At 40.8% G+C, this 13,781-nt stretch overlaps 1 protein-coding gene across 1 annotated transcript in view; it reads right to left on the bottom strand.

Moving 5' to 3' along the window:
• Pip5k1b (phosphatidylinositol-4-phosphate 5-kinase type 1 beta) overlaps positions 1-13,781 on the bottom strand; it is a 411,290-nt gene that overhangs the window by 340,624 nt on the left and 56,885 nt on the right. The gene's annotated exons all lie outside the window — the stretch shown is intronic.

Raw genomic sequence — 13,781 nt, 5'->3', positions numbered from 1 at the left:
GAATTTGTAGGAAATGTCCAGTAATGGAAAACTCATAAACATACATATGTATATGTATGTATGTATATATATATATATATATATATTTGGATGTAGAATTATACAGAATTTTTATTCTGTAACAGAATATTTATTCCAGAAGCAAATTTTCAGCTAAGCACAATGGTGCATTTTCTGCAATCCTAGCACTCAGGAGGCTGAGACAGGAGAACTGTGAAGCCAGCCTGGGTTACATAATGAGTTTGAGGCTGGCCTGAGCTATATAGTGAGAGCCTGTCTTTCAGAAAGGCTGATCCCAGCTCTCTCTCCTTTGTTCAGAGATGGCCCAGCAGATTGTCCCTACAATAAAGGCTTGTTGTGGTTCTGGTCTGGTCTTGGTTTTCAGCTCTTTTACCTGACGTATCTAGTTCTGAAACCCAGGAGGTAGGCGGTTGATTAAATGATGATCCCCCGCAGGTCGGGGTCAATTGGCCTTTCCGCCATCTCCTCCAGACCACATCTGCTGAGCCAGGACCTTCTCGGGGCTCTGTATCTTTGCCATTGCCAATGCTACACATCCACACTGCCACTGATCTCTGGGTCTTCCAACATATTGTTTATGGCAATGACATCCTTTTGATCCAGGTATTTGCCCTTCTCTTATACTCTACCTCTCATGATTACAGTGCAGAGATCAACACTGAAAAGGTAACTGGCCTAAGAAGACTACCAATATTTTGACCCTGGCCCTCCAAGGTCATAAAAAAATCCAGGGTATGAAGGAACGTTTTCTATAAGATCTTACATGTTTGGAACACCTGAGGACATTTACCAACCAGACAGTCATGGAGATCATTATGACAGGATACCAACCATTGTGATAAAGAGAAGACACTTCCACCTACTATCAAATTCAGGTTAGGCCTCAACCTTTGCCCCTTTGTCAGCTCCAGAAGAAGAGACCTTTGCCCAGCAAACATAAAACAAAAGCCTGGAATGTTAGATTTCCCCTGTGTTAAGATGGCTGATACATAAATACCCATAATACCCTATCTCCCACTTAAAATATGGATTCTCCCAACAAAAGACAAACTTCTTCCCAGCATGCCCCTTTTTACACCAAAAGAGTAACCTGATACTTGCTACCTCCTAGCAACTAGTGATGTCACAGGATCCTCCTATGATATCTCAGGCTGCTCCAATCCCTAGCCACTAAATCACTCAACCTCACCCCAGCTCCTATAAGAGCTCTCCCTCTCCTGGCCATGCTGCTCTCTCCTTTGTTCAGAGACAGTCTGGCAGATTGTCCCTACAATAAAGGCTTGTTGTGGTTAAAAAAAAAAAAAGGCACGTCCCAGAAGTCAATATTTCTACAAATCTGAGTGTTTGCATTTCTTTGTGATGTAGTCACACTTTTGAATTCTACCAAACTATTTATGAATCCTAACTCCCACTGATAAATTTATTTTGTAAGAGATTTTGATGTATCATTATTCCATTCTATAAAATGCACTATAACTTCCAGATATTCTGACCCACGAATAATGTAAGAAATATTATCCTTGAACAAAGTTTCTTTCAAAATGTATTGTCTTTTTGTATGTTGTAAATAAGAACACAGAATTGGGAAAAATGTTAATAAATTTATGATGTTTTATATTTTTTTTGTGGTGCCTGGGATTGAACCCAGGCCCTCACAAATGACTGGTACATTCTCTACCACTGAGTTACACCCGAGGCCCCCTTATGATGCTTTAAATATACACCTAAACACTATGTATGTTTAAAAGTTGGACATTCTGGTGGTCCAGTTTCAAGGCAATCTTTACATCAAAGAAAAAAAACCTAGAATCAAAAACAACAACAATATATTTGCTTGTAGCTTGAGAGCTCATTGGAACACTTTTCAATATTCCTTCTTTATCTTTCATTCTCTTTCTTCATATACTGCAGCATCTTCTACAACTTTTTTTTCTCAGCATGCCCAAACTTCTTCAACAACCCTATCTTGAGTTTATTCCCGTCTTCCTCCATTTTTCTTTCTTACTTTGCAACATCAAAGTCCCACACAGTGGATCATATGGAAAGGTAAGACCTTCCTTAGAGCAGGGGTAGGAGAAGAAATGGAGCATGCAAATTTCGTAGGACATATGTGATCCAAACAACAACATTCTGCCCCTAGTCCCTAAAAGATTCCTATCTCATTATGCAAAATTCACTTAGTCTATCTCTAAGAGTTTCCAAATTCTTAACAGTTTCAGCATTGCTGAAAAGCCCCAAGTCTCCTTTGAGACTGAAGGCAAACTCTTAGCTGCAAGATCCCATGAAGACCAGAAAGAAAGTTAAATATTCCAATACATTTTTACAGAGTAAACATTCCCATTCCAAAAGGGAGGAATGGGGGAATAGAGAGGAAATTTTACCAAAGAAAGACTAAAAGCAAGCAACGCACATATTAAATCCTGCAGCTTCATCCAGGACTTGGGGCAAGTTGTGGTGAGATATGATCTCCCAAGGGCTTGGATGGTCCTGCTTCTGTGGCTCTGTTGGAACCTGTCTTGGGCAGGCTCCACTTATAACATATGCTTTTACTCAGCAGATTTTCCACATTTCAGGCATCCCAGACTTCTTGGGATTTCCACTGAACCTTTGGCTTCACTCACAGTTTCACACAGTGTCCTCTTAGGGGCACCCTGCCTAGTCCTTCAGGCCTTCATCTGAAATATGAGTGGAAATTTCCATGATGCCATGTCTCTTAAATTCTTCAAATCTGTAAACCATCACCATATGTATAACAGCAGTCTACTGCTATCTTGAGCAGTAGGCTATCCCCCTTGGATCATGGCTGCAGAGGCCTCTGAGTGCCTGTATAGCTGAACTCAGGGAAATACATCTCTAGGCATCCCTGAAAGAGCAGGGCACATAAGGGGTCTCTTCTCAAAACAGTCTTTTAAAGGAATTTATCCTTTTATACACTTAAGTCTGCAAAGGGTGGGTTCTGGCCAATTTTTGAGATGCCCTTAAGCCACCTTTTCTAATGCCCATATACAAAGCACATAGCTTCTTTTTAATGCTCATCTTTTCAGTAACCAAGTTCATCTTTTCAGGGACTTTTTTTTCTGTCCATAAGCAACTGTCCCCATGCCATTCAGCTCTGCTTTTTGCTCTTGATTCTCACTATAAATCTGGCTAAAAGCAGCCAACACTACTTCTTGTCACAGCTTGAACATCGGGCTATTTTGAAATCCCCCACCTCAGTCAGGCTAATTAAGCTGCCACCTTTAAATTTAACCTCACACAAACTCTTAGGACATAGCTAAAATGTAGACAAATTATTTGCCAGAAATGAAACATGCAAGGCCCCTAGTCCAGTTTCCAGTGGAGTTCATCTTCCCAAATGAAACTTCTTGAGCCTGGCCCCTGAGCTGGGCCAGGACCTTATGCTTGTGAGGCAAGTGGTGGCACCAATGAGTTAAGTACTAGGCCCTCTATCAGCACTTTTGATCTTCTAACCATAATCACCCATCTTCTAAGGCTTCTTTACCCCACTTCTCCAAACTTTTCCAAACTCCTCCCCCAAACAAGTTCCAACCACACAGTTACAGTTATAGTCACAGTAATGACTGACGTCTTGGTACCAGTTTTCTGTATTATTAGTCAGCTTTCCCATTGCTGAGACAAAATATCTAACATCTGTAAGTTGAAGGTGGAGAGGTTTATTTTGGTGAATGGTTTTTAATGGTTTACTCCTTGGTCAGCCGGCTCCAAGGCAGAAACAGAACAGTATGATGGAGGAAAGCTGCTCAACCCTTGGTGACAAGAAGTAGAATAAGAAAGAGAAGGAGCCAGAGCTTAGAATATATCCAATCAGGTCTCACTCCCAGTGACACGCCTCTTCTGACCAGGCTCCAATTCTAAACACATGACACTCTGTGGGGGCATTTTTGATCCAAACCCATCACAATTTCATAGAAATTGAGAGCAGAATGGTGCTTACCAAAGGGCATAGAATATAGGTGAGTGACTGAGTGGTTAGTAGGTACTAAATTATAATTAGGAAAAATAAACTTTGCTGTTATTTTGCACTACAGGGTGACTAAATATAAGAATATGGTACACTATATTTCAGAAAATGTAGAGGAAAGGATTTTTAATATTTCCACCACAAAGAAATGATAAATGTTTGACAAGATAGATGTGATGCCAGGGATATAGCTCAGTGGCACTGCACTTGTGTGGCAAACACAAGGTCCTGAGTTTGATTCCCTGTACTGAAAACAAAAACAAAAACAAAAAGAAAGTAGATATGCTTACCCTGATTTAAATATAGTATGTTATATACATGTATCAAAATATCACATAGTGCCTCATAAATAGGTACAATTTTTAGGTGTCAATTTAAAAATGTATGAAAATTGAGATCATACTTGAAAAGCATTTAGTGATAGTACTGGTATGCATAAAGGTTGGGGAAGTGTTAGTAACTATTACCATTCGTAACGGTAGTCAATGTACATGTGTTCATAGCAATGGCGTATAGGCAATAGGCAACCCTGGATGATAAAATAAGCAAATATTAGGATAGTAATGTTAACAGTCCAAGACAAAATGAAATTTTACACTTTCCTCTCTAAGAACTTTTTTACTTAAACTCTAATACAATTATAATATACTTTTTGCCTATCAGTTAAAAAACTGGTATGATCATCTTTTCCCCAGTTTAATAATAGGAAACTCGTACTGAGTAATTGCAGTGTACTAGAAACTGCCAAAAAGTTCATCTGTAGTAACTTATTAACTACAACAACTGGGAGAGAGGTTACTATTATTGCCTTCATTTTCCAGATGAGGAAGTGGAGGCTTCAGAAAGTGTCCTTAAGAACAATGAGAATGTTTCCCCCCTCTTTGAGTCACCATTCTCTATCCTGGTGCTTTGCCTCTGGAATTTAAAGGAAAAGTGTTCAATGGATGGAAATAATAATTAAACCTCACTTGTTCTTATTTAGTTCCTGGACCATACATCTAATATAAGTTTTAAAATCAATTACAAAAATGGACACAATCACACTTGAGGAACAAACCATTTTTCCCAGCCATTTCAGGGGGAAAATGAAAGAAGAAGAGGTGAGACAACACCAGCATCCTGAGGCACAGAGAGACTGCCATGGAACTCTGAGGATAAATATTCAGGCTCACAGAAGAGATCACTGCACCTGCTGAGCCATTAGCAGGCTAAAGGAGCCAGAGATGCCATCCTGCTTTCTTTGTGCTACCTGTGTTTCAGGGACTGGTACTTGTTGGTCTGGGCCATTTGAGCTGTTGCTGAGCTGCAGTTGCCCAAAAGTCTCAGAAGGACAGAATCGGAGGTCAGGGCCAGCCACATGGCGACCGCAAGCTCATTCATGAGGCCAGACGACGATTGCTATCCCTCATGCAGTCACTCAGTGGTTCTCAGCATAGTCACAACTCTTGGTAAGTTCATGTGTGCTGAGGGAAGCTATTAAAAATGCAGACCAGCACATTTTCTGCTACTGCATTTTAAAGGAACAAATCCTCTTCGTGGGGATTCACTAATACAATAGTTTTCAGAATGTGCTTGAGCCAGCAGTAGGATATCACCTAGGATCTTGTTTGAAATTAAAATCCTCACCAGACCTCCACTAAACCTCCTAAACAAGACTCCAGGCTGTAACAAGCCTTCCCAGTAATTGTAATCCGGCTTAAAGAGTCACTTAGGAAAGAGGTTAAACTCAGAAGAGTTGCACTGGATATAGAAAGCAATATTTGGAAAGGAAGGCAATAGCAAAGTTTTGTTTTTGTTTTGTTTTTTTACACAGGGTCTCACTATGTAGTTGAGACTGACCTGGAACTCAGTATGTAGCCCAGGCTGGTCTCAAACTCACAGTGATCCTCCTGCCTCAGCCTCCCGAGTGCTGGAATTACAGGCGGGGACCACCACCCCTGGCGGCAATAGCTGCTCTTGTTATGGATGGCCCCACAGCCCCACTGGATAATTCTCAATGTACAATTTATGATTTAGGCTTGGGATTTAAATGAAAGGGAATGAAGTCACAAACTCTAGTGATCCATTTAAAGAGATTAGTAGGACTGATTTTATGTTGAAAATCTTGCCTGGAAAAGATCTGTCACTATTTACGTATCTTACAGAGCTGTTGTAAAGATTAAAAATGAGAAAAATTTTATGAGGGTGTCTGAAGCCATAAAACTCTATGCAAATGTTAGTGCAAGGTTATTGAGGGTTTTGGCAAGGGAAAATGAAGGGCGTGTATGATGATACAGATTATAAAAAAATAAACCAGATGTCTTCATTCATTCAACTATTATTTTTTAGGCCCAGAAAGTATCAAATACTGATAATAAAATGTTGAACAAAACAAGACATGGCCCTTACTTTCATGAGGCTTAAATTTAATAGGAGAGAGTTTTACTGAATAATTTTATAAATGGGTGCCTAATTAATAAACCTAAGAAAAGCATTCTGAAGCAAAGAATACAGCTCCTTGGCAGCGCACAACAGAGGAGCCCATCCTAGGTTGGTGGAGAGAGAGAATCACAGAGGAAAAAGAGAGGTTCAAGACATCCCCTAACCCACGCTCTGGTTCAACAGATCTGAGGGGTGATTAAAGGAAGACAGATCACGATGGAGGATGAGGGCCAGGGAGGAAAATGCCACAGACAGAGCAAAGAGCACATAGAAGCCCTGTGGAGGAGGCAGCATGCTGAGGCCAGTGTGGCTGTACTGGTGAACATGTGGGTGGGAACGGGGCAAGAAGCAGCTCCTATTGCAGCGCAGAGTCCGGACAGTGCACGCCTGACACGTCTTGTATCTGTCAGAAACACCTGAAGTCCAACTGCGGTGAGTTCAAACGTGTTAGGATTTTGTTCTTTCACACAGAAGTCCAGATGTGGAGAGTTGAGGCTTGTACAGTGGTTCTATTCTGCCACTAACCCAGGCCTCTTTCCTTTTTCTGCTTTACCATCGCTGGTCTTAGCCTTCATCCTCAGTCACAAAATGAAGGCTTGAATTTTTTTTCAGTCACGACCATATTCAAGTCACAAAGAATAAAAAGGGCAAAGATAAAAGGACTAACGTTGTTCTACTTAACAGCTTCTATTTATACCTCACAGGTTATTCCTTTTTGTGGAAATGTGTGTGTGTAAGAGACACAGCCATCACAATAATTAAGATTTTGTGAGGAAAATGGATATTGTAGAAAGGCAGTCTTTGCCACATCATTTAAAGGATTTGTACCATTTTTTTCCCTGTGGTCAAATAGAAATCACTGGCAAGTTTTAAAGAAGGACACCACACGATTGGCTGCAACGTACAGGAAAGAATGGGGTTGAGAAAGCTGTGGAGATACTGGCAGCACAGATTAAGGTGATGATTATGGAAATATGGAATTCAAGATGCCTTTCAGAGACCTTTAGGAAGTAAAAGGTACAGGCATGGCTGATGAATTAGGTATGGTGAGTGAAGAAGGCATCATGAATGATACGTGCTAGATGAATAATGGTGTCATTCACCAAAGTAGGAAATAAAGAAAGAAGCAGGTTTTCTGGAAAAGATCATGAATTTGGTCTTGGACAAGTCGAAGAAGAATGTCTTCCAAATGGACATTAAGTAAATAAGTAGTTGAGCATCTGAGTCTTCAGTACATAAGAGTAATACGTTCTAGTGATATAAATTCTTATCACATAATTGATATCATTATTGCCTAGAGAATGTGCAAAGAGTAAGCACAGGGCCTACAGCTGAAAGTTGAAGAACTTAACAGAAAGAGGAAAGGTTAGAGCCAGAAATGGAGACAAAATTCAACCAGAGAAGTGGAAGGAAAATTAAAATGTCATATCCAAGAGCCAAGAAGACCCAGCAAGGGAGACCATGTGCAATGTTAGGAGTAAATGAGATGATGACTAAAAAAGTCTATTGGATTAAAAAACATAGGGACCATTAAGAATCTTACTGAGTGATTTTTGAGAATGTTGAAAAAGCGAAATTGGTCTAGGGGGTGATCAGGTATAAAAAGTTGACATCCAGGAATATGTAATTTGTTAAGTAATTGGCTCCAAAGAAATGAAAAAAAAAGATGTGGTTGCAAGAGGGGAAATATGGCTCAGGATTGTTTTTGTTTTGTTTTGTTTTTAATATGAGAGGGCCTAGAATAGATTTAAATGCTGATTGGAAGGACCCCACTGAGAGCAGAGAAGGGTTAATTAGTACATGTAAGGTTTGTGAAGGTGAAAGACTACAGGATCTGAAGTTAGGCAAAGGGGTGACACTGCTAAGGGTAAGAAGGTATAATCAAACTTGGAGGACAGATAGGAATTTGGGGGCAGAAAATAGGATACTGCAGTTCAAGATGACAACATGTTGAATTTTTCCTTGTCAAAGTAATCATTTTGGGAAAACTGAAGACACACAGGCATTTTAATCTTTAGAAAGTACACAGATTACATTAAGGTTGTCATAAGATGTTGAACACTTTTATGTCATCTCTCTCAGGCACCTAGTTCAATGAGACCTGGAGAAAATACAATAGTAGGAGTTAGAATTTACTGAATTTTCATTTAATTATGTGATCCTTATAACATCTCTGTGGAAGCTGGTATAGGCTGAACTCTAGAAATGAGGAAACTGAGGTTAGAAGGGTTAAATAACTTGCCTCATGTCTTTCACTTTTCCAAGCTAAGGACAGGATTTAAAACTTTATCTGAGGAACAAGTTTTGGTGATCCACCTCATAGCCTGGCGATTTCACAAATAACAATGCACTGCAAATTTCCAAATGGGTGAGTATTTTTTAATGATCTTGCCACAAAGAAATGATAAGTCTGTGAGGAAAGGGATATAGTAATGATTATCTGCCTGATTATCTGCCTACTGCAGAAGTTTCTTCACTGCCATTCTGGGCTAGAGAGCTCATCAGGAAAGGTGCCATTAGACAAATCAATTCAGACATAACCAGTCTCAGGAGGGAGGCAGGTGTTGCCTCAGGTGAAATTAAAAATCTATGCTTGTGGCTTGGAAGTTACAGTACCATCCCCTACCTAAAGGTTTTCCCTTCATGAAATGTCACAGAGGAAATGGAAAGAATTATGAAGTACAGAAGAAAATCAAGAAAAATGAAATAAATGCCACTCAAACAGGCAATGAGTTTAAGGTTAATCTAGGCAAACAGCACACAGGTGCCTATATGACCTTAAAATGCACAAGAACATATGCACCAGTTGAGATTTTCAAGTTGTTGCTCTGGGATTTCCAATCATTTTTGTGTGCTTGAGGACAAATTTCTCACGGGGCACAAAGATAATGTCTGCTTCAACTTCATATTTTCTTTTGTCCTGTGATCTTTTCAGAGTTCTGTTTATTTCAAAGAAATATTATACATAACCAAAAAAATAACCAGAACCACTTTTCCTTGGTTTGTCAGCTTCAGGGAGAAAAAAATGGCTGCCTAGTGTTTTTTCTTAGTGGCAGAGTCTTGGGCCAATTTCAATAGGCCTTCGTGAACACTAATTGGTGGGTGGAGGTTGATGTGTGCATGAGTGAGTTCCACCAACAAAATGGATCATGGTCCTTGGGGGGATCTCCCAGGGACCCTCAGGAGTATTCTTTTCTGGGGAGAATGCAAACTTGTAGGTTGAAGATTTTTCCATCACCACTGCTGGAAACCTAAGAAATGTTTTTCATCCTCTCTTCTTTCTTTCCACTCCATTGGAAAAGAAAAGCTTTCCATGGAACTACAAACTCTGAAACTATTGAAAGAGACAACAGGAATAGCATTTTTGTCGAAAGTCCTTTTTGTCACTTTAGTTTCTTTGTTGGAAGGAATTCATGGCCTTTGAAAGTTGAATTAAGAAACTTTGGAAGCTCTGTAATTATTCAAGACTTGTTTTGAGATCCTGCACATTTAAGTCAATAAAGAGTAAATGATAACTTTATTTGCTTTCTCCAATGCTGTAAATGCAGGGGCTATAGAATATTAAATTTTTTGGCTATCATTTGGTTTTTTTTGTTTGTTTTTTTGTTTGTTTGTTTGTTTTTGAGACAGTGTCTCACTGTGTAGTTGAGACAGACCTGGAACTCACTATTTAGCCCAGGCTGGTCTCGAACTCACAGCAATCCTCTTGCCTCAGCCTCCTGAGTGCTGGGATTACAGGCGTGCGCCATCATGCCCAGCCTATCATTTGTTCTTAATCTGACAAAGCAGGTTATATCTACTCCAATTTACTCGCCAACTTATATTATTGGAGAGGGAGAATCTGGATTCAGAGAGAGTGATTTTCCTGGCTTTTTGCATGATAATAATTTTAAGCAACTTTTGGGTCATTGATTTCACTAACTTTTCCCAAGGCCTTAACATCTCTTTCTATAAAATTGAATTTTAACTGAAAACAACTATATTTTGGGATGAGGCTTGTAGACGAAAACCAGGACTACCGTGCTATTTGTGATTATAATTATACACTCAATAATAATATTAACAGTGGCCTCAATTTATTTTCCAGTCAGTGCACTAAGCTCCTTATAGAAATACCTAATTTAAAAAACTGCAATAACTCTGCCAGGTTGGTACTATAATCATGTCCCTTTTTGTTTTCCTGCCAAGGCAACAAGATTTAGAATGAAGAAATTTGTCACAATAATAGGAGCTCCCGTCCAGACCCTGAGTCTTCCCCTGTGCTTCCTCGTCCTGGGAAATGTCACTTTTCAGGTATAACTCCCCAGGCAGAGAAGGAAGAGGGCACATCTCACCAGGAGGAAAAGTGGCAAGGCCACTTTCATCACATAAGGTGACCCTTGACTCTAAATCTGAATGTGATTAAGATCCACCTTAAGATGAAGACTGATCAGCTGAAGGCTTCTAGAACTGAAGAGCTTATAGCTTCCTGTGTCCTGTCCATGTATGAAATTATCCCCGTGCACGTATCCTTGCAGGACCTCTGCCTCTCCTCTGACTTCCTGAAGCCCTACCAAGGCATAAACTCCTTGGACATATTCTTTACAGCATTTTATAACACATTTGTGCACTGCTTCATTTAATCTCTACTGAACCTTGTGAAGAAGGCCAGAAAATTCACTCAGTTTTAGTTTTGTTCTTCCTTCTCACAGACTAGGAAATTGAATGAGCGCTCATCTAGTTTGGGAACTGTCACTCAGCACCTTCAGCTTTCAGACCCTAGTTGCTCCACAATGCCACACCCATCCTTTCAGCGTCAAGAGAAGTTTTACCAGCGCCTGCTCAGTGCAAGCCTAGTAGCAAGGCACTCTGGATAGGAAAGCAGATGTTGTCTCTACTCTTGGAAGGATTATTGTTTTCTTGGGAATTGGCCATTATTCTAACCCAATTAGTAACCACACAAGTAGTTCATTGCTTTCTTTGGAACTATATTGCAAGCGCAGTTGGCTTTACACTTCTTTTTTAGCTCCCTGGGGATGTTGTACATTGCTCTGTAGCCAGCAGGTGCTCGATGTGCTCGTATCAATGAAGGCTGAGTGAGTGCCTCGCCAGAGCAGCTTGGTAGAAAGAGCAGAAATGTTGGAATCAGGCCAGTCTGTGTCCAAGTCCTGTGTCTGCACTTCCTGGTTGTGTGACTCTAGGCAGGGCCTTGACCTCTCAGTGCCCCAGGCACCTCTGTGAGAAAAAGGTCACAGTGCTTGCCACACAGAATAGGACAAGGACACTGAGATAATGCAGCTAATTCAGGACACTGAAATACTGTCCTGAATACAGTAGCTGGCACAGAGTATTCATGCAAGATATGCTCATTATTTCATTATTATTAGTAATACATCTACTGTATTGCTTTCCTAATAGTTTCTGTTTGTCATCTTGAGCCGGAACTGTTTCCTCTGTGTGTTCTGGGCACATGGTTCTGTTGAATCTATAATTGCAGACAGCTTTCTTTCATCTTCACTCAGGCAAGGAGGATGGTCATGCTCAAAGTCATAGTCCAGCCGAGTGTAACTTTCTCATCTGTAGGGATGCATACTAATAGGACCAACCTGCGATGCTCTTGGCTCCACCCACCCACCAAGTTCACCCAAAACACAAGTTAAATTTGGAATAGAAGTGAACCAGAACCCCCACACCTTTACTGTTTGTGGTGCCCTTCCCCTAAACACAATGGCTGACAGCTACATTTTAGTGTTCTGATATTTCCAACAAGACCAGCAACCACAAGAATCCAAGCCAATACCTGTGCAAGGGTCCAGAGCTCCCTTAGTAGAGCACATTAATGTGCACCAAAGTCATTTCCTGAAGAGCTGATTTCCTCCCCCCGTGCCAAAGTTGGACACAACTGCTCCCTGAGCCAACCTGCTGTCTCACAAGATGCCTGGGAGGCAAACAATTCTGGCTGAGCACTATCAAATCTGCCTGGTGCTCTCCTCAGAAAAAGGAATGATACCCACTTTTAAATGGGGCCTGTGCTGGAAAGAACAAAACGCAGTTCCATTGCATCTCAAAGTCCTCAACCTTCCTCTCTGCTCATAATGGAATCCACAGCAATGAAACTTCCAGGCTTATTTCCTGGGGCTCTATTCATTTATGTGTCTCCAGTTTATTCATTCCTGTGATTCAGACAGAAGGAGGCTGTAGGCAGCCTTGATTTTCACTGTCACTGTCCATCTTGGACTTTCCAGTACCAAGGAGCTCTTTTTCTTTGGCTCGTATTCCCTCTCTCCTGCCCCAATGACAGAAACACAAATGGGCAGACAGGTCTATTTCTTCTGAACTGCAACTTAGCATCAAATGCCTTAAAATAATTTGAGAGCAGCTTGAGTACCTGAAATACATCCAGGTGAGCCTCTTGAGTCTGAGATGTTGGCTGTTCCACGCTGGAATTGGAACAATTGCCTTTCTCACTTTCAAACCTACATGTAGCTAACTTTGAGTTCTTTATAGATGCCAGGCTCTGCCCTGAGGCTTCCTCATGTTGTCTCATCTGAGGCTGACAGAGGCATCGTGGAGCACAGACAACCATTATGTACATCTTACTTCTAAGAAAAACAAGGGCAATGAAGTAGTTCTAGAACCACTTAGCTATGATAACCACTCTGACACAGTTCCTCACAGTTATGAAATACAGTAAGCTTTGTTCTCTTAAGGGATGAAAGCATCGTGAGGGTGGGGATCAAGTCTTATTTTGTGCCAAGTTTTCGGTAAGGTCCTAACTACCAGGTGGGTGTTTCCAATGCTACACTCAGTCCAGTTCTCAGCAAGAATCTGTACAAAGCTCTTATCTATTTAGAAGCTTCTAGGTGTGTAACAGTATCAATTACTGTGGGGTACATGACATACACGTTCCTTTGGGGGCACTTAGCCTATAAAGCAGAGAAATCAATGAGATTTAGATAAAAGCTTTCAGCATCCAGAGAAAGGGAAGGCCAGAATAACAGGAGGTGGCAAAGTTGAGCTGGCCCTTGAAGAAGGGGGCCAATGTCAGGAATTGGAAAGGGTGAAAATGAGGGACAGGGTGTGCAAAAGGCAGTCTTGGGGGAGTTGGCCTGTAACCATCTACTTCTGTATGTACACTGAAATTTCTCTTCAATACTGCAGATGATAATTAATTCTAGGAGTCTTAAGTCTCTCCTCCCTGTCAAAAAAAAAAATACTCAACAGATTTTCATCTAGGGCTTGGGGAGAGAGGCAAAAGACTCACATTGCATCAGTTCCAGAAAGGGAAGGGACTGGCCCGACTCCCTTAAGTCCTCATGCTCTTCCTTGGCCATCCTTTTCTTTCTTTCTTTCTTTCTTTCTTTCTTTCTTTCTTTCT

This window comes from Fukomys damarensis, unplaced genomic scaffold (assembly GCF_012274545.1).
Source record: "Fukomys damarensis isolate Sample0158 unplaced genomic scaffold, DMR_v1.0_HiC HiC_scaffold_31, whole genome shotgun sequence".
Taxonomy (NCBI): domain Eukaryota; kingdom Metazoa; phylum Chordata; class Mammalia; order Rodentia; family Bathyergidae; genus Fukomys; species Fukomys damarensis.
This window is presented reverse-complemented; position numbering and strand designations above follow the sequence as displayed.